This window comes from Mus caroli, chromosome 3 (assembly GCF_900094665.2).
Source record: "Mus caroli chromosome 3, CAROLI_EIJ_v1.1, whole genome shotgun sequence".
Lineage (NCBI taxonomy): Eukaryota > Metazoa > Chordata > Mammalia > Rodentia > Muridae > Mus > Mus caroli.
In genome coordinates this window covers 36,953,971-36,976,422 of record NC_034572.1, presented here as the reverse complement: position 1 = coordinate 36,976,422, position 22,452 = coordinate 36,953,971, and positions in this window count along the sequence as shown.

Sequence of the window (22,452 nt, the reverse complement as noted above, 5' to 3'; positions counted from 1 at the left end):
AAAGAGAGGCCCATTGGACTTGCAAACTTTATATGCCCCAATATAGGGGAATGCCAGGGCCAAAAGAATGGGAATGGGTGGGTAGGGAAGTGGGGGGCGGTATGGGGGACTTTTGGGATAGCATTGGAAATGTAATTGATGAAAATATGTAATGAAAAATATTAAAAATTAAAAAAAAAGAAATACAATAACACTTTTGTGATTAAAGATAAAACTTAGCATGCTAAAGCTTTGATGGCTGCATTTTGTTTTCCTCTCTTGTTTGAAATTAATTAATTTCATATAAAAATGGTGATTTTTCATCCTGCTTCAGTAAAATTCAGGTCTATTACCATAAAGGTCATTGTTTAAATAATGTTCAAAATCGCTTCGTTTAGATTAGCACCTAAACTCTGATGTCTGGATGCCAAGCATTCACAGCTGTGTCGGCATTGAGACTGACAGGCTCATTTAGCAAATCTAATTCAAGATCACCTTCTTTGCAATTCTTCTTTGGTATTTTATCTTCTTGCTGCCTTCATTAAATTATTGCATACTCTAAAACAAAATTCTCAGAAGGACTGGGGAGATTACTCAGAAGTTGGAAAACTGTGTTCTCTTTGCAGGACCTAGGTTTGGTTCCCAACACCCACCTAGCCTGGATATAACTCCAGTCCCAAGAGATCTAATGACCTCATCTGGTCTCCTGCATGCATAGGGTGCATATATACACATACATTTAATAATACTCAGGCACACATACATATGCATTTAATAAATAAATGTTTTTTTCTAAGAGCAAATTCACATTCTTTCTTTTGTAAGATTTATTTCTGTGTTTGTGTGTGTGTGTTTGTGTGTGTGTGTGTGTATGCATGTGTGTACATGTGTATGATTGTTGGATCCCTTGGAATAGGACTTATAGGCAGTTGTAAGCTGCCCTTTGTTAGTATAAAAAGATGAACTCAGATTCTAAGCAACAGCAGTATGAGTCCTTAACTGCTGAGGCATCTCTCTAAATTCCACACAATCCCTAATCACTGTTTGTGTGTATCTCTGTTTCTTTCCACTGCTTGTGACTAAACTTTTTAAAAATCTTCATGAGTGAGTCACTTTTAAGTTATTAATTCTTCTTTACAACTTTAGGATATTACAAATAAAATCTTAGTTACAATAAAAATGTAAATTTAACAAATTAACTAATAAAATGGTAATTTATATGAAAATATATTTGTCCAGACAACTTAGTCTCCTGTCCAGTGAATGTTAATTTAGACTCATCACAGAACTTGGAGGCCATTATGTAAAATTTCATAATCATTATGGGTATAATAGAATTTCTGTGAAAATAAGCTCATCTCAAATTTCACATGTATGAAATACATAGGGACTAAAGGATTCATAACTTTATATTAATAGAGAACTATAAAATCTCAACTGGCCAGTTGGTGGTCTAGTAAGAACCACATTTTAAAAAGATAGCTAAGACAACAAGAGGCATTCTGTAGAGGAGACATCTCTATAAGCAGAAAGTACCCCAGACATTGTTTGAAGATCCAGATGCTAACAGCAGGATCTGAATTAGGCCATAACTGACAATGGAGAAAGAACTGATGCAGAATAAGGTGCAGAGGAACTTGATGCAGAGAGCCTTTGGTGCAAAACCCCACAACTTCCATTTCCTACCTCTTTTACCCATTCTAATTAGGCAGCTGTGGTTATTATGAGCCTCGTGAAAAACACGAAAGTAACACAAACCTTCTAGGTCACACGTTAAAAACATTAGGGATCTGCTCTCTTTGGTTTATTAGTCTGAATGAAAGCATTGGATTCACATGCAATCCTAATACCACTTTGGATTTCATAACATCCTATGTGCATCCTTTCTATGCCAAATTCCATGTCATAGAATGAGGCAGCATCTCTGAATAAGGACCAGCATTGTCTGAGTACTGCTCTATCCCATTAGTGCGCATGATCTCACAGTGAGCCTAGTAGAAAGGGTGCTGAGATGGCTGCATAATAATTCAACTAAGAGACCTTGTGAGAATTTAATTAAAGGTAATATCACCAAGTGGTGAGACTTGATTTCAGTAAAGCAAATACTGTGCCATGTGAAGGTACATTTGAGGGAATAAGTCAAATGATTATGGCATGTTTAGGAGAGAGCTGAAGCCACTGGAGACTCTATTGGAGGCTGAGAATAAGAAGACAAGGGTGAAATTCAAGAGCAACACATTTGGTGATTCAGAGTTCAGATAGAAGCCTTGGTTAGAAAAGGGGATGTAACTCACTTTGTGAGTTCCAGGACAGCCAAGGCTACACAGAGAAACCCTGACCAAAAAAAAAAAAGAATGAAAGAAAGAAAGAAAGAAAGAAAGAAAGAAAGAAAGAAAGAAAGAAAGAAAGAAAGAAAGAAAGAAAGAAAGAAAAAGAAAAAAGAAAAGGGGGTGTAAATGTTGAGACTATTTTCAAAAGTCTAGGGTAAACACTGAACTCGGGAAGAATGGCCATCCTTGTGAGAACTGGGGCCACAATTTCAACACCAAGGAAAGGTTTGCAGACATTAAAAGGCACAGGAAAAATATTCATAAAGTATTCATACAGAAGGCATTGTATGTAAAAATAATACCTTCTCTCCTTTATTTCATTTTGTTTATGAGTTTATTCATTTGCTTCCCATTGTGGATCTCTGACAGTTTCAATAGCTAAACCACAGGAGGTTTTTCTGTTTTTTGGGGTATTTTTGTTTTTTGTTTTTTGTTTGTCTTTCTTTTTGTTTTGTTTTGTTTTGTTTTTTATATTTTCTGGTCCTTTCCTATATTTCCTTTAATTATAAGTAATAATAAGCATGTGGCTCACATGAAATTTATACATTTTAAAACAATTTCATAATTTACTGCAGAAACAGGGAGTTGCATGGGAATTAACTCATTCATTTTTAAGACACTATCCCAAGCTTCTCTACTCTCAGGTCACATCGCCAAGCTGTGTAATTGTTGGCATACATGTCCATAATTTCAAAGGGAACATGCCAGAAGTAAAGATGTTGTCATCTTTAGACTGAAGGAGCTGAAGGGGTTTGCCACTCCATAGGAAGAACAACAATATCAACCAGCCAGAAATCCCAGAGCTCCCAGGGACTAAACCACCAACCAATGAGTCCACATGGAAAGACCCATGGCTTCCATTGCATATGTAGTAGAGGATGGCTTTGTTGGACATCAGTGAAAGGGGAGGCCCTTAGTTCTGCGGAAGCTCAATGCTTCAGTGTAGGGAAATACCAGGGCAGTAAGGTAGGAGTGTGGTGTATATTGTGGTAGGGGGAGTAGCCTCATAAAAGTAGGGGTTATGGAGATGCAATATGGTGACTGCAGACCGGAAACTGAGAAGGAAGATAATATTTGAAATGTAAGTAAATAAAATAACCAATAATTTTTAAAAATGTGGTAATCTTCTATTAAGCATGAAAATTGGTAAACCTAAGAAAAGTTTCACACCATAACTAAGTATTATTTATTGATTACAAAACAAACTGTTCCCAATTTAAAATTACAAAGTAAAAAAAAAGAAAAAGTCAGAGTGCTCACTGATCCAAAAAGCTATGATGTCATTGAGATAAATGTTTGCAGTCAAATATTAAACAACCAAGTAAAATATAAAATTTGTACTTGACACATACCATGATAGACTCTGAGATAAAAGAAAACCGAAACAGCAGGTTTTTGATTAAATAATTGACAGGTGTTTTTCTTTGAACATTTCTTTTTGTATCAAACAGAAAATGGAGATGTGGGAACAACTCAGAAAGGGAGTCAGATAAAATATAAATGATGTTTTCATTGAGGAAACAGGAGGGAAAAGTGTCATTTATATTAAAGTTATACACAAATGTATATGCACCCATAAATTTATGCACACAGTGATACTATTTTTTTTACTTTAGTACCAATTATTAAAGAGAAAAATCCAGAAATGTAAAATTACTTGTTAAACAAGTGTACCTTTTCTTGATGATATGAAATAGCTACCAATGTACTCAGAATAATCTTCTCTAATGACCAGTCCAAATGTTAAAAATAATTGAAAGTCATCATCAATAAAATTTATATTCATGCATTCACAAACTCAAAATGTATTTCTCATAGTGGCTTTTACACCCCAAAATCTATATGATACTTGAAAGAAAAGCATGAATCTCCTGTGACCTAATTATGCAATGAGGAAGAATTTGCTTGGCTTTTATTCCAAAAGCTGTCTATTGGTTTCAGATGTCTCTCCATGGGAATGGATTTCCTGACTTAAAAGGGAAACTCAGTTAATCAACTGATATTGTTCATCTTTCTGTTTGTTCCAATAATTGCTACATTTTGAACACCAAAGGAAAAATTATGGAGCCTGTCCTTAGAAGCCTTTTCTTTCTCTTATTAAAACAAGAAAGATTATATTTACACATAAATTGAAACAACTTTGAGTTAGAAGCAAAACAGTGATAAACCCATAGCACCAATTATGTAGCAGTCTCATAGGGGCACAATGAATGAGAACATGGTTCAAAGTATCTTTGGCCATGAGCTTTGCACATTTCACAAACACATATAGGATACACCATTGTCTTTAAAAAGGGAATGATCGTAGGTGAAAAAAATCACTTACTTTGCCAACCTTTTAAATTAAACTATTCAGTCTATTGGATTAATTTCTTTTGTCTTTAAAATTTTAAAGACTATTTCAATGTGTTTCAGTAACCACATAGCCTAATTCTTAGACCTTAGGCTACTGATAAAACAACAAAATAAATGGTTTAAGAAAGATCTGAAATTAAAGAGAATATTCTAGAATCTGAGTGATAAAATTCAGTAAAGAACATTGAGTAAACTTCTCCATTTCCCTACTCCTCCTGTCCTTAAATGTTTCTGTTTCTACCAGGGGGAAAATTTCCTAATTTGCATGGATGCTTTCTTCTGGACTGGTTTACAAAAGGCTGTCAGCTTCCCATAGTTTGGAGGACACCCACAAATACTAGAGACATTTTTTAACTTTACTTGAAGTTTCAAGATTGCTTTTTGGACAATTCTAAAATACCTATCACATTTCATACTGAAAGCTATTTACAAAACAGTAGTACATTTACCCAACATCCCTGAGAGGTCACTAAATGAATTTTCAAGTGAAAAACACTCCCAAAATGATGTTTTTCCTAAATTGTAGTGAAAGCTTTCTTCAGAGGATTTTCCTGCCCAATTTTAGTGTTAGAGATATTTAATTTGTTTCTGGAAATATTAGTTCTACTTAACCCGTAGGTGGTTAATCTTAAGACTTCATCAAAAAACCAGGGAGCCTGGCTCATGGTTGTCTATTTTATTCAATCAGTGGGATCGTTATGTCACTCAATAGCACTAAACAATTTCTAAGTCTACAAAGGGAAATGTTTAAAAATCAGTGGAAATATAGTCTGCTCAACATTAAATACTAATTACATTCTTCCAATCTGCTTGTTTTTAGATCCCTCTCTGCCAACGTGAGCATATGTATTACAATATGTGCATTAATACAGAAACAACCATAATAAGGCTCATTTTCTGAGCTCTTTTAGTATCTCAGCATAATCAAGGCAGTCATCAGCATGACACAGTAGAAGTATCTGACACCCGACAGCTACAAAGAAGCACCAGAAGAAGGGGAAAGCTGTGCCTTAAGAAAAGTGGTTGACAGAGAATTCTGGACATCTCTGAGGGATTCACAGGAACACAGAGCAGCTCAGAGAGTCAAAAATGCAACATAGAGACCATACCAGAGCAACTGTACCTTTAGCCCATTCTCCATGGCAGTTTCTGTGGGGACAGCACACTGCCGAGAAAAAGGACAGATGGGAGGAAGAGAAATGCCAGGAGCCCAATATCACCAGCAGACCTACTATAAGAGAATTCGAGTCTTCATGGGTCTGAACTATAGCAGGTTTTATAGGAACTGTCTGGCCCCATCCTACCTTAGATGAAGCAGTGGATTGCCTGTGATACAATAGACAGGTTTGACCTGTTATATGTTTCAGAAGATGGAAGGCTCCAGTCCTCAGAGCAGTGGCTGCTTCTATGGCCACAAACCCAAGTCCTACAATTGCTTCAGGGGAGCAGCGAATATGTTCTTCCCAGTTATCGACTTGAGATTGTAGCTACTGTCATAAAATCCTCTAACTGCCTGTGCCTGTCCACTGGAATCTGGAATAAGACTGAGCTACAAACCCTAGCATCAATACCCTTTAGCTACATGACCTAGAAAATGTCTAGCTTCATGTCCTACACAGCTAGGATCATGGATATCAGTGCACCGCACAACTGACAAGGTTCCTGTGTTTGCCCTGAGGAGCCTAGAGAAGAATTTCTCCACAGTCCAAGAGTTTGTAACCACAGGTCTTATGACTAGAGGCTGGGTACCATTTGTTCTTACATCTTGGAACCTGGAATGAAGATCGTCTGGGTCCCACAACAAATTAGTTGTCATTCTAGAAGCCCAGAACCTAATGTGATTGCCTCATATACGCCAGGAAAAGTCCAATTGTGTTCAAGAAACCTAGATCTTTATAGATTTTGGCACCAACATATAGAACCATATATCCTGATTATATGTGGCCTAGAAAAGCACTATCACCTGAAGTGGAAATTTCTGGTTTCTTAGGAGACTCAGTTGTGTCATGTGATGGATGTTTTTCTGGAAACTGTCTTACTTTTTGATGAAGCATATACATTGGAGCATGTTTTGCTGAGAACAGATACATGGTATTTTTCTGGAAGTGCTGCGTACTGGCCTCAGTCAGCCCCTCAACCCGAGGGAGAATCAGGGTCCTGGTACAGGTGGGCAAGGAGTCAGCAAAAAGTGACAGATGTGAACACAAGGGAGTGTTGAACTGAATGTAATTTCCCAAAGCAAGCACTAGACTTATAATACAGAAGAAAAACAAGAAAGCTAGGCTATATATCAGCCTAGGTGCATAATGCTTCTTTATACAAAACAAAGAAAATGCATACATAAAAAGCTAGTGGGAGTCAGGCAGTGTTTACAACTGAGATAGGAGCAGCCCTATCTAAAATCAACTATTCACAGGAGCCAGGTGAAAGGTCTGATGCAATGCTAGTCTATTGTCAAACCCACCACCAGGGCTCCCTTAGTAAATACCTAATTATGCTATTCCTCTAGGCCTAGTGAAAAACAGGCACCATGGGAATTTTGTTCTACTAACCCTTTCCTGAATAACACAATACTTCAGTTCCTCCTAAAATCACAACCCACCTTCTTACTACTATTATGTAATGTAGGCTGCCATTCATGTCTGTAATGAGAATTCTAAGTTTACTATTGAACTAGCCCTGAGAATACTAGCTCCTATCCGGCAAACTGAGATGCCTGATTACTAACTGTCAACACTGGGGCATTTTGATTGAATGAATAACATTCTTATGAAATTCCAAGCTCAGGGTCAGCTCAAGTACTGCCTAGGACATTGGTAAAGGCCAGGAAGCAAAGTTCAATTTGATTTAGGTATTAGTAAAATCATTTCTTGGAGGCACCTATAATAAAACAATACTGAAAGAAAGCACACAGATCCATACGCCAACTAGCACGGGGACAGGTTTGGAGCATTCATGCCAAGGTTCCAGGATACTGAGTTTCAGTGAAACTCTTTGCCTTGGGACTGTGTCCAAGCCTTTAGGCCTGTCACACAGTCTTCACTGGAATGGGTGTGTCATGGAAGTAGCCTAAAAAGGGGGCATGTAATATTTCACTAGACACTTATGAAAACACATAATATTTTAAAAGGGAATAAATGTAACCCAAAAGACAGGGGACGACTCTGTATTATATTAGTACAGCTTATCATTCTTTGCTGATTATCATTTGTCATGACTTCATAGAGAGAAACACACAAACGAACTTATGGTGGTATTCTGGTGGCTTCTTGCTGCTTCCAAGAACTCAGGCCAATAGGCAGACCATCAAATTTCTTCTAGACCCAACTGCCATTGCTGATTCATAAATGGTGTTTGAGAGTGGATCAAGCTGTAGCTGCTGATTCATGTGAACTAAACTTCTGATATCTTGGCAATGCAAACTTGATTTGCTCCAAAGCTATTTCTAAACAGCTCTGCATGCTCTTTTATATTATTAACCTTTCCTTTCCACTATGTCTGGTGGGTGGTTGACTAGAAAGACGGTTAAAACACTTAAAAAAAAAACTTAGTAAAAGTAGGTTTCAAAAAATATAAGCCTACAATCTCCCATCCTGTGTCTCTTGGTTCCCAAGGCTTAGAAGTACATTCACATTGATCTTAAGCATCCTAAGGAAGGTCATTTAGTCTCCTTTGTCATGAAGACTGCATCTATGTAGACTTTGGCATAATTATTGGCATAGCCTTTAGTACCCTTCAAAAATGGCTGGCTGGCTATTCTTCATATTAGACTGAAAATTTATCAGCCTCAGCTTTAGTAGATCTGTGTGTACCATAAGACCCTGATGATATGTGTTATTGGAAGCTTATGTCTATTGCAAATCATATATCTGTTTTTATGAACAGTGAGTATATTAGATATTTGTACATGTTCCTGGCATCAATCAGAGATGAAAAAATCACATAGACACTGCATCTTTTAGCTCCCTTATAACCAACACCAAAGCATTTATACAGAAAATATATTTTCCTAGAAGAGCTACTCCATGACATTAGATGAAATGAACATCACAGCAGAAATGCACACCTCAGCCTGGAGACTCCAGCAATATAACTCTTGCAAAGGAAAATGACAATTTTACAGAAAGGAACCTCAAGTTCATGAACACATATTCATATTAGTCCTACCATCAAGTACATCAAGTTATTAAGGAGTCTTATCTGTCTTCTACATAATAATTGCCATCCTGTTAGCATTAATTGGTATGCTAGTTATACTAATTAGATTCAGTCCAAAGCAAGACTAACTGTTCTTCAAAAGCATGTTGCACAGTTGTTCTGAATGTGAGCTTTGGAGTCAAGTTTTCTTAAGTCTTTTAATAGCTAACTTAACCCTTATGCTTTAATGTAATTTGCTTTGCATAATAATGGCAATAAAGCCTACTTAATGAGATTAAATGAGATAATATGTACATTTCTTAGTAAATTTCACAGTTTCCCCCACAAAATTAGAATTAAGGCTTAATAAGTATTACATGGTTTGGTGCTGACTTAAAAAAGTATCCTGCATACCTCAGTTCACTCTAGCTAACTTAAAAGTGTGTGTGTGTGTGTGTGTGTGTGTGTGTGTGTGTGTACACATAAGTGCATCACAGTGTACATATGCAGGTCAGAAGATAGCTTGCAGGATTCAGTTCTCACCTTCCATCATGTGTGTCCTTTAAATCAAACTCAGGTTGCTAGGCACCAGGTACCTTATTCAGTGAAACATCTTACCAGCTCTCCTATGGTTAGCTTAAATGATAGCCTTACAAAAGTCTAATAATAGTTAAACTAAGCTTAGAATTAGATGGAATCTTTAGAAAACAGTAAAATGAGAAACTATTAACATAGATTTATTTTTCCTTTTGTCACATCAAGCATCAATTTCCAACTCAATCCTCAGTGACTCATAATGTCTTGATAATATCTTTGTAAGTTCAAGAACCTGTAACAGATTGCTATAGACAGAGTGAGTCCCACTATAAGCAGTTATTTTTCACAGTTAGAGATGTTTAAAGTCAAGATGCAGATACATTCAGTTTCTGCTGAGCCCATTGCTATCAGCAGTGGTTCTTCATTGTATACTCACATCTCAGAAAACAAAGAGAGGCTATTTCTCTTTACTCAATTCATACTTCCTCTGGTAGTAATTTTGCTTTCACAACCTTATCCAATCTTCTTTACCCCAAAAGATCTCATTCATCAACATCATATCATAATGTGATAAGAAGGCTGAACACATATATTAGAGGGGGAAATTTGATCTATAACAACAGGCACTCTAAACTACTTTTTAAAAAATTTTGTCTCAAAATATAAAACATTTCACCTTATGACTTAAACAAATGTCAATGAGGAACTAAAAGAGTGGTTCAGCAAATGGAGAAACTGTAGTGTTAGTGGTGTTTCACAGGGCTCAGGCCACTCAAGGAGGCAGGACATGGGAAGTTTTGACTGTCCTTACCCCATGGCAGGTGTCAGGCTCTGGGGGTGTGGAAGTGCAGTCTGAGGCACAGGACAGCTGGAGCTGGCCCCGGGTGTCCAGGCCTACAAGAAGGCTGGGTTCTGGTTCTCAGGCTCTTGGGCACCCACGTGCTGCTGAGAGTCATGGAAGACCTGAGAACAGAGTCGGGGCCCCCGAGGGCTGGATCTAGCCCAGGGCCAAGGGGGAAAAGTGGAGAGCTTGCTCCCAATGGTCCTGCTGGGGGAGAAAGTCTTTGTCTTGTGGTGGTGGTAGATTTGAGCTTGGCTTGGTCTTGGCTGCTATGGCTGGGAGCTCAAAGATGCCATCTACAGGAGACTAGACAGCAGCTCTATAAGTGAATTCCAATGAAAAGAGGCAGTTCACGTTTTTTGTTTGGTTTTTTGTTTGTTTGTTTGTTTGTTTGCTAAGATATTTTCTTTACTTACATTTCAAATGTTATCCCCTTTCCTAGTTTCCTCTCAGAAAATTCCCTATCCCTATCCCCATCACCTTGCTCCCCAACCCACCCACTCCTGCTTCCTGGCCATGGCATTCCCCTGTACTGGGACATAGAGTTTTCATAGGACAAAGGGCCTCTCCTCCCATTGATGCCCGACTTGGCCATCCTCTGCTACATATGCAGCTAGAGACACGAGTCCCACCATGTGTTTTCTTTGATTGGTGGTTTAGTCCCAGGCAGCTCCAACACATAAACAGTCACCAAACCCAGTCCATGGTTTTAAGGCATTTATTGTCATGGTGGAAAGTGGAAGAGTAAAACCATACCCCACTTCTCCAGGTAGACCTGAGGTTAAATACCTTTTGCAAAGAGGAATGTCTGGGAAGGAAAGCTTATTGGCTAAGTCCTCCAGGCCTTTAGGTACCTCATGAAAATGAAGAGCTGTCTTGTGCCTATGTGACCACAGGTCACATCCTCTACTTGTGGAGGGGTTTGGGGTGTGCCTTTGATGGACACAAATCTTTGGAAGGCTGTGGGGGTGGGGGGGAGGGCGCTGTAGACATTACAGGGCCAGGGGACCCAGGAGCAGGGCAAAACTCCTTCCATCCCTTCAGGATCATGGGGATTTCTAGCCTTTGCTCAACTAGGAACTAGGCTGCCTTTCACTGACCTACAGGAAACTTCTACATTTTCAGAGGCCTGGATGGAGTTTAGTTCCTAGTAGCCGTATTGAGTGGTTCACAAATTCCTGTAAGTCCAGATTCAAGGAACCAATGTCCCCATTCTGGACTCTGTTAGGTACATGTATATACATGCATGCATGCATTCACTCATTCATTCATTTATCCATACTAACAAATATTTATAAATTTATTTTAAAAGGAGCTTCATTAAGTATCAACTTAATATCAACATAATTACAATTATTTGGGCAGGTGGATGAATCTTAATGAAACAGAATAACACCAATGCAATAACAGAGGTTAGCATTCAGAAGCTTTAAGGATAGTTTTGCAGGTTGGTTTTATCCTGTTTTTGCAGATAGAAACATCTCTACTTATAAAATATTGTCGTACCTGAAAACATTCAACAGTACTATTCTACCTGCCTTACTGAAACAGGTCTCCATTAACTAATACCATAACTTTTATCAATATATGTGATTAATGTCAAGAAAGACTAAAATAGCACAAAAATTTCCCCCTCATGGTTCATCATCATCATCTTGACTGGATTTAGAATTTCCTAAGTGATATGTCTCTGAGCATGTTTGTGAAGACATTTCTAGAGAGGTTTAACTGAAGAGGAAGGACCCAGATTAAATGTGGGTGGTACCATTCCTTGATTGTGTTCTTGAAATAATAAGACGAGATTGTGAACTGAGTCCCAGGATTGATGATTCTTTACATCCTATCTGTGGACACATCATGATCAGCTAGCTCACACTTCTGTTACCATGCCTTTCCCCACCATAGCAAACAATATCCCTCAGGCTGTGAACTAAAATACCCTCCTTTCTAAAGCTACTTTTTGTCAAGTACTTTGTCACAACAATAAAACAAGCAACTGATAGTCTCCCAATTGCTCCAATTTAGACCTTGGTGTCATAGAATTGTGTTTAAGGTTGTCTTCTCAATAATGTCAATTGGGTCACTAATTGATACACAAATGCCATTAAGCACTTAAAATTACAAGATACCCAATATCATCTCTAGTCCCAAGAGATATTTAAATATTAAATAATTCCGATCCCTGAACATGAATAAGACTAGTGACTGTGACTTCTTTCTAACTGCAGTCTAACAATAGACTGCATCATAGGTTACATGAAAAGTTGAGGAGAAATTAATGAGGTTCTTGTGATCTACATGAGTGAAAAACTCTCATGAATGCTGGGATGAAATAAACTGTGCTCTGACAGTCAATAGCTGGAGGTCGTCAGTGGAAACCAAAAAAAAGCCACTTCCCCCCAGTTTCAGAAACATAAAAATAAATATAAAATATAAAAATAAACATTTTCCAATAATGTGAATTATTTTAGGACTGGTTTTTCCCTGTCAAGACTCTAGAGGAGAGCAAAATTTTGACCAACATCATAAGAGCTATTTCCAGAACCTGGACCTAAAATTCTGTAGGACAATGAATATGTATTTGGTGGGGGCAGAGGGTGAGACAGGGTTTGTCTGTGTAGCCCTGGCTGTCCTGAAACTCACTCAGTAGACCAGGCTGACCTCGAACTCAGAAATCCACCTGCCTCTGCCTCCCAAGTGCTGGGATTGGGCATGTGACACCACTGCCTGGCTGAATATGTATTTTTTTTTTTGCAGGTTTGTAATATCTTTTTAAAGAATAAAATAAGATACAACTGGATACAAAAAAGTAACACATTGAAATTGGACAAAACAAAAGGAAAAGAGCCAAGATAAAGTATAAGAATCAGAGACCTATTTGTTTACATGCTCAGGAATCTGATAAAAATACTAAACAGGAAGCCACAATAGGAAGACCTGGTACAGGTCTCTATAGGCTCTGTACATCTGGTTCAGGTCTCTATAGGCTTTTTATATGCTTCCTCAGTCTCCTAGTTCATAGGAGCTTTGATCATGTTGATTTAGAGGGCTTTGTTTCCTTGGTGTCTTCCATCACCTCTGACTCTCACACTCTTTCTAACTCTTCTTCTGCAGGGTTTCCTGAGCACCAAGGGAAAGACTTGATGGAGACATCCTGTTTAGGGCTGAGTGTTCCAAGGTCTCTCACTCTCTGCATAAGATCTATCTGTGGATCTCTGTATTCATATTTTTTAAGCCACTAAGTTTATTTGTTTTATCTAAGATTGAAAGAAAATGTATGTGTTTACTTGCCCAACTTGCCTATTTTAAAACTAGAAAATAGAGTTATCCTATTTATTCAGTTACCTCAAACCTACATATTGCTTTCTCCTCATTGCTAGCTGTATTTCTATCAATTATGGCACTTTGTAATCTTCTCTCTTTATTTCTGACTATGCTGAAAGAGAAAGAAATGCTTCATTCCATGCCCCAGGCTCATTTTGACCATCTCAGCTGTATTTGGTTCTTCATATAGCAATTAAAATTCATTTAGTTCACTCAAAAATATTTTAAGCAGAACAAGGAATGAGGATGACAAATGAAAGGTTATCAGTAAGAATGACTGGGCTCTGCAAATTAAAGCTACAATGCAGCATTTCTGGAATTCTTTTAGCTCCTTCTACTTAAGGTGTTTCCATCTTGCAGGACCAATAGGAACCATATCTAGGCATGATGAAGCTGGCTTCAAGCAGGGCTGCTCTTCCTACGCATGTGAGCTGGGTCCCATTTCTCACTCCTCTTTCTTCCAACTGACCTTGCTCCAAAGAGGCTCCAAAGGGACCTACTCTAGAAAGTCAGACTCTGTATATGTGTTTTGGGGGGAAGGGAAGAGTGCCGCTCAGGAAATGTGTATCTTTCCTTTCTGAGATAAGATCTGTCATTTGCCATGAGCTTGTCAATTCATCTAGGCTGGCTGACCTGATATATCCAAGGATTTCCTTGTCTCCACCTCATTAACACTGGGAACACAACACTCATACCAAGCCTGGAATTATTTTATGTGGACTGCAGGGAATAGAACTCAGGTCCTTGTGCTTGCACTGCAAGCATTTTACCCACAGAATCATCATCCCAGTTCTAAGTAGACTTTTCTTTGTTCCACTAACCACAACTTGCTACCTAAAGTGGTTACTGACAAAACTTAACTACCTCCTTCAGCTTCCTTTTTGAATATGACATCAAAACAGAACTTCATCTGTAGGAACACACAAAAATGAGAAGGCTGTTTAGGAAGAAGTGATAGAGCAGGCAAAACTTGTTTGAATAGCAACAATCAGATATAACTGAACTGAAATACTAAAACAAAATCATGAGAAAGATGATTCAGGGCCTGAACTTGGAGAGGTGGATTCTGGGTGGAGGGAGAGGAGGGAAATCATTTATAAAATATTTAGATAGAAAAATTAGGAAGACTTTTTAATGTGCTATAAAATATTCATTTTCCCCCAAACACTGAACAGCCCAACTTTCTGCAACCAGTTGGCTTATAAAATTGAATTACTTTCAACGTTAATCTGAAATCTTGGGAAAGCACATTATTCATGCTAAAGGTCACAAATGAGTTAATTTCTTCTACCTAATCTGAACATTTCAAACTTGAGTGCAGCTAAAAAGTGACCAGCACGCTAATTGCAAATACCAGAGATAATTGATTCAAAATATGAGAGCCACTTAGGCATGAACAGCCTTCATTTCAAGATCTAAAACCCAGAGCAATGACTGTTAAAGCAAATTGTGCTCCTATAAAAATGTCTCTCAAAGCATTTTCAACAGCCATTCCTTGAGAAAAATGTGGAAAACTTCATGTCTTTTAAATATCTAGCATACGGCAGTAAGCTCTTGTACAGGTACATAGTTTTCTGATGTCCCAAATACTTATATATGGCTCCACATGATTGAAATAAAACTGTTAAATTTTTAAAAGACAATCAACACTGGATTAAAATGGTCTGTGTTAAAAATCATAAAATCATCATTGTTCTAATTATCAGCAGTATCCATTTTTAATCTATGACATTTATAAAGCAAGGGATTCTACTTATCCAGACTTATTAGCATAATAATCATTGCACTTTACGTGGCTTTAACAATAAATTGCTTCCCCTATATTTAAGTTTTGCTCAGACAAACAGAATTAAATATGTGTTGAACTTAAAGGTTAAAGCTCCTTCATTAATTCTGTTATTGTTTTTCATAAGCCAGCCTCTCCATTTGGATGACTCCTGACACTGTAGCATTGATTCTAATCATTTGCTAGTAATGAACCCCAATCTGGCATAAGATAATGCCTGTGGACATTTTTACTTGTAGGAAACCTCAACCTTTATCCTCTTTCTGCTCATTTGCATAATCACTTGCACAGATCTTCCCACACTGGGGATGTGACTGCATTTCTCTGCATTGAACTTACATTTTGCAATTTGGATCTATCTCTTCCTTGATTTTTCACTCCCTCTATCTTACTTTTTCTCACTCTCATTGCTGCTCCAGGCCTGTATTCAGGGTCCCTGGGGTTTGTTCTCTGTGGTTGGTCTTCTTGCTTTGACTTGTTTTGGCACCACTTAGAAGAGACTATTAATGAGTGTGATGAGATTTCTGATGTACAAGAGCAAATCCCCCCCTTCAAACCTCATTTTCAGGTCACCGCCCCCTGACAAACACTCAAGAAATGTCTTTAGACAGAGCGTCCCTTAGTTTCCTGTGTATAATCTCTTCAGGGTCTAGACAGCAACTCTGATGATGGGATATGAGCGTTCCCTTTTCTTTTCCTCACTCTCCCCTTTTCTTTCCAATTAGTATACACAGTTTAATTGAATACACTATTGCGTGATCTGCGAGATGGCTTAGCTGGTAAATTGCTTGCCATCAATCAAGCATGAGAATCTTTGTTTTCTCCTCAGGTAGGCATGGTGGCATGTGCTTATAGTTCTAACACTAGAACAGCAGCAACAAGAAGACCCTTGAGGCTCACTGCCCAGACACCATAGTCAAATCAGCAAGCCCCAGGTGCCTCTAATTGATGCTGTCTCATAAAATAGAGTGATTGAGAGAAACAATTGGCCTCCGGATGCACACATTAACAGAAACACTGATTCATACAAAGAGCTACTGCAAAAGAACATGTGGATGAATTATGAAGTGCAAATTGTATGCAGATAGATATCATAGAGTCATTTTATATTTTTATTAGATATTTTCTTCATTTACATTTCAAATGCTATCTTAAAGTCCTCTATGCTCCCCAACCCACCCACTCCTGCTCCCTGGCCCTGGCATTACCCTGTATTGGGGCATATGATCTTCGCAAGATCAAGGGCCTCTCCTCCCATTGATGGCCAGACTAGGTCATCTTCTGATACATTTGCAACTAGAGACACAGCTCTGTGGGGATACTGGTTAGTTCCTATTGTTGTTCCTCCTATAGGATTGCAGACTTCTTTAACTCCTTAGGTACTTTCTCTAGCTCTTTCTTTAGGGGCCCTGTTTTCCATCCAATAGATGACTACTGTATTTGCAAGGAACTGACATATCCTCACAAGATATAGCTATATCAGGGTCATGTCAGCAAAATCTTTCTGGCATATTCAATAGTTTCTGGGTTTGGTGGTTGTATATGGGATGGATCCCTGGGTGGGGCATTCTCTGAATGATCCTTCCTTCTGTCTCAGCTCCAAACTTTGTCTCTGTAACTCCTTCCATGGGTATTTTGTTCCCTATTCTAAGGGAAGGACGAAGTATCCACACTTTGGTCTTCCTTCTTCTTGAGTTTCATGTGTTTTGCAAATTGTACCTGGGGTATTCTAAGTTTCTGTGCTAATATCTGCTTATCAGTAAGTGCATATAATGTGTGTTCTTCTGGGATTGGGATCCCTTAATTGGGGTGATATCCTCTAAATCCATCAATTTGCCAAAGAATTTCATTAATTCATTGTTTTTAAGAGCTAAGTAGTACTCCATTGTGTAAGTGTACCCCATTTTCTGGATTCATTCCTCTGTTGAGGGACATCTGGGTTCTTTCCAGATTCTGACTATTATTAATAAGGCTGCTATGAACAGAGTGGTGCATGTGGCCTTATTACATGGGGGAGCATATTCTGGGTATATGCCCAGGAGAGGTATTGCTGAATCTTCCTGTAGAACTATGTCCAATTTTCTGAGGAACTGCCAGACTGATTTCCAGAGTGGTGGTACTAGCTTGCAATCCAACCAACAATGGAGGAGTGTTCCTCTTTCACCACATCCTTGCCAGCATCTACAGTCACCTGAATTTTTGATCTTAGCCATTCTGACTGGTGTGAGGTAGAATCTCAGAGTTGTTTTGATTTGCATTTCCCTGATGATTAAGTATGTTGAACATTTTTTCAGGGGCTTCTCAGACATTCGGTATTCCTCAGTTGAGAATTCTTTGTTTAGCTCTGTACTTTATTTTTTAATAGGGTTATTTGATTTTCTGGAGTCCATATTCTTGAGTTCATTATATATATATATATTGGATATTAGTCTTCCCTATCAGATTTAGGATTGGTAAAGATCATATCCCAATCTGTTGGTGGCCTTTTTGTCTTATTGACAGTGTCTTTTGCCTTACAAAAGCTTTGCAATTTTATGAGGTTCTATTTGTTAATTCTTGATCTTACAGCACAAGACATTGCTGTTCTGCTCAGGAATTTTGCCCTTGCGCCCATACCTTTGAGGATTTTCCCCACTTTCTCCTCTATAAAATTCAGTGTCTATGGTTTTTATGTGGAGTTCCTTGATCCACTTAGACTTGAGCTTTCTACAAGGAGATGAGAATGGATCAATTTACATTCTTCTACATGATAACCTCTAGTTGTGCCAGTACCATCTGTTGAAAAGGCTGTCTTTTTTCCTCTGGATGGTTTTAGCTCCCTTGTCAAATATTGAGTGACCAGAGGTGTGTGGGTTAATTTTTGGGTCTTCAATTCTATTCCATTGATCTATTTGTCTGTTGCTATACAAGTACCATGCAGTTTTTATCACAATTGCTCTATAGTACAACTTGAGATCAGGCATGGTGATTCCCTCAGAGGTTCTTTTATTATTGAGAATAGTTTTTGCTACACTAGGGTTTTTTTTTTTTTTATTACAGATGAATTTGCAAATTGCCCTTTCTAATTTGTTGAAGAATTGAGTTGGAATTTTGATGGGGATTGCATTGAATCTGTAGATTGCTTTTGGCAAGATAGCCATTTTTACTATATTGATTCTGCCAATCCATGAGCATGGGAGATCTTTCCATCTTCTGAGATCTTTGATTTCTTTCTTCAGAGACTTGAAGTTCTTATCATACAGATCTTTCACTTCCATAGTTAGAGTCACACCAAGGTATTTTATATTATTGTGACTATTGTGAAGGGTATTGTTTCCCTAATTTCTTTCTCAGCCTGTTTATCCTTTGTGTAGAGAAAGGCTACTGATTTATTTAAGTTAATTTTGTATCCAGCCACTTCACTGAAGCTTTTCAACAGCTTTAGGAGTTCTCTGGTGGAACTTTTAGGGCCACTTATATATGCTATCATATCATCTGCAAAAAGTGATATATTGACATCTACCTTTCCAATTTGTATCCCCTTTATCTCCTTTTGTTGTCTAATTGCTCTGACTAGGACTTTGAGTACTATATTGACTAGGTAGGGAGAGAGTGGGCACCCTTGTCTAGCCCTTGATTTTAGTGGGATTGCTTCAAACTTCTCTCCATTTATTTTAATGTTGGCTACTGGTTTGCTGTATATTGTTTTTATTATGTTTAGGTATGGGCCTTAAATTCCTGAACTTTCCAAGACTTTTATCATGAAGGGGATTTGGAGTTGGTCAAATGTTTTTTCAGCATCTAAGGAGATGATCCTGTGGTTTTTGTCTTTGAGTTTGTTTATATACTGGGTTACATCGATGGATTTCCATATATTAAACCATCCCTGCATCCCTGGGATGAAGCCTACTTGATCATGATGGATGATCATTTTAATGTGTTCTTGGGTTTGGTTTGAGAGAATTTTATTCAGTATTTTTGCATGGATATTCATAAGGGAAATTGGTCTGAATTTCTCTTTCTTTGTTGCATTTTTATGTGGTTTAAGTATCAGAGTAACTATGGCTTCATAGAATGAATTGCGTAGAGTACCTTCTGCCTTCTATTTTGTGGAATAGTTTGTGAAGAACTGGAATTAGATCTTCTTTGAAGGTCTGAAAGAACTCTGCACTAAATCCATCTGGTCCTGGACCTTTTTTTGGTAGGGAGACGATTAATGCCTGCTTCTATTCCTTTAGGGGATATAGGACTGTTTAGATGGTTATTGATCCATATTTAACTTTGGTACCTGGTATCTGTCTATAAACTTGTCCATTTCATCCAGGTTTTCCAGTTTTGTTGAGTATAGCCTTTTGTAGTAGGATCTGATGATGTTTTGGATTTCCTCAGGTCCTATTGTTATGTCTCCATTTCATTTCTGATTTTGTTAAGTAGTATACTGTCCCTGTGCCCTCTAGTTAGTCTGGCTAAGCATTTACTATCTTTTTGATTTTCTCAAAAAACCGGGTTCTGGTTTGGTTGATACTTTGTATAGTTCTTTTTATTTCCATTTGATTGGTTTCAGCCTTGAGTTCTTTTATTTCCTGCTATCTACTCCACTAGAGTGAATTTGCTTCCTTTTGTTCTAGAGCTTTAGGTGTGCTATTGTACATTGATTCATTGGGGTGTTGAAGTCTCCCACTATTATTGTGTGAGGTCAATGTGTGCTTTGAGCTTTACTAAATTTCCTTAATGAATGTGGATGCCCTTGTATTTGGAGCATAGATATTCAGAATTGAGAGTCCATCTCGGAAGATTTTACCTCTAATGAGTATGAAGTGCCCCTCCTTGTCTCTTTTGATAACTTTGGGTTGGAAGTCAATTTTATTCAATATTAGAATGGCTACTCCAGTTTGTTTCTTCAGACCATTTGCTTGGGAAATTATTTTCCAGCCTTTACTCTGAGGCAGTGTCTGTCTTTGTCCCTGAGGTGGGTTTCCTGTATGCAGCAAAATGTTGTATCCTATTTACACAGCCAGTCTGTTAGTCCATGTGTTTTTATTGGGAATTCAGTCCGTTGATATTAAGATATATTAAGAAAAATTAATTGTTGCTTCCTGTTTTGTTTGTTTGTTTCTTTGTTTGTTTTTGTTGCTGTTGTTTGAGTTGGGATTCTGTTCTTGCGAATATCTTCTTTTAGGTTTGTTTAAGTATTACATTCTTGCTTTTTCTGGGGCATTATTTCCCTCCTTGTGTTGGAATTTTCCCTTTATTATCCTTTGAAGGGCTAGATTCATGGAAAGATATTTTGTGAATTTGGTGTTGTCATGGAATCCCTTGGCTTTCATATTCTCTGGTGAAAAATCTGGTGTAATTCTGATAGGCTTGCCTTTACATGTTACTTGTCCTTTTTCCCTTACTGCTTTTAATATTCTATCTTTATTTAGTGCATTTGTTCTTCTGATTATTTTGTGTTGGGAGGTATTTCTTTTCTGGTCCAGTCTATTTGGAGTTCTATAGGCTTCTTGTATATTCATGGGCATCTCTTTCTTTAGGTTAGGGAAATTTTCTTCTATAATCTTGTTGAAGATATTTACTGGCCCTTTAAGTTGAAGTTCTTCATTCTCATCTATACCTATTATCCTTAGGTTTGTTCTTCTCCCTGTGTCCTGGATTTTCTGGATGTTTGAGTTAGGATGTTTTTGCATTTTGCATTTTCTTTATTGTTGTGTACATGTTTTCTATGGAATCTTCTGCACCTTAGATTATCTCTTCCATCTCTTGTATTCTATTGCTGATACTGGCATCTATGGTTCCTGATTTCTTTCCCAGGATTTCTATCTCCAGAGTTGTCTCACTTTGGGTTTTCTTCATTGTTTCTTCTTCCATTTTTAGGTCTTGGATTGTTTTGTTCAAATATGTCACCTGTTTCGTTGTGTTTTCCTGTAATTCTTTAAGGGATTTTTGTGCTTCCTCTTTAAGGCCTTCTACCTGTTAGCTGTGTTCTCCTATATTTCTTTAAGTGAGTTATTAATGTCCTTCTTAAAATCCTCTACCAGCATCATGAGATATGATTTTAAATCTGAATCTTGCTTTTCAGGTGTGTTGGTGTATCCAGGACTCGCTGTGGTGGGTATAGTGGGTTCTGATGATGCCCAGTGGTCTTGGTTTCTGTTAGTAAGATTCTTTTCTTTGCCTTTTGCCATCTGGTAATCTCTGGTGTTAGATGTTCTACATGTCTCTGGCTGGAGCTTGTTCCTCCTGAGATTCGTTAGCCTCTGTCAGCACTCCTGGCAGACAAACTCTCTCCTGAATCCCAGTGGTCAGAGCACACTATAAAATAACTATATGGATCCTGGGTCACTCAGAGACCAGTCTTTGCAGGAGAGCACACAGGCTGCAGAAACAACATAGCTTCTTGGACAGGGTCCCATCAGTCCTTCATCTTCAGTCAGGAGTCAGAGCTGAGCTCAAGACCTCTGTGTACCTTCCCTGCAAGAGAAGAGCTTGCTCACAGAGAGTGTTCTGACCACTGAGACTCAGGAGAGAGTTGGACTCCCAGGAGTCATCCTTGTTCTCTCACACACTACTGTTACTATTATTATTTTTAAAGGAATGTATAGCTGGTTTTACCTCCTTTCCTCAGTGGTATATTTAATTCATTTCAGACACAGACTGTTAAATATGTTTCCATTCTGATCTAAACTGAATTCCTGCAATTACTTCTTAAATTGTGGTCAATGGCAGAAATGCCTTCAATGTTTGATAAATAAGCAAATAGGTTCTTGTGTACAAACAAACTGTATCAACCCAAGGAACTACTTTATATTTGAGAGCCAGTTTCCTTAGCTTTTCTTTTAGGAATTTGAACAAAAGTCTGTTCATTTTGAACAGAAGTTCAACATGATTGGCCTGATATCCCGGGGTTTGCTTCCAGAGTGAAGGGTTGTTCATGGGAACCTAGGTAACTATAGAACATCTCTAGATAACTGTAAGTCTTCAGCCCAGTATAGATGACAGCACCCTCATGAATCATCATGGAGTCCACTTTCAATTAACCTTTCACTTCCTATATACTCCATGAGCAAGGTCATTTGTAGCTGGATGGTGGGAATCAGAAAAAACTAATGACTAGAATCCCATGAGCATCTGTGAATCTTTGATCCTCTCTGTCTCTCTGTCTCTCTCTGTCTCTCTTTGTCTCT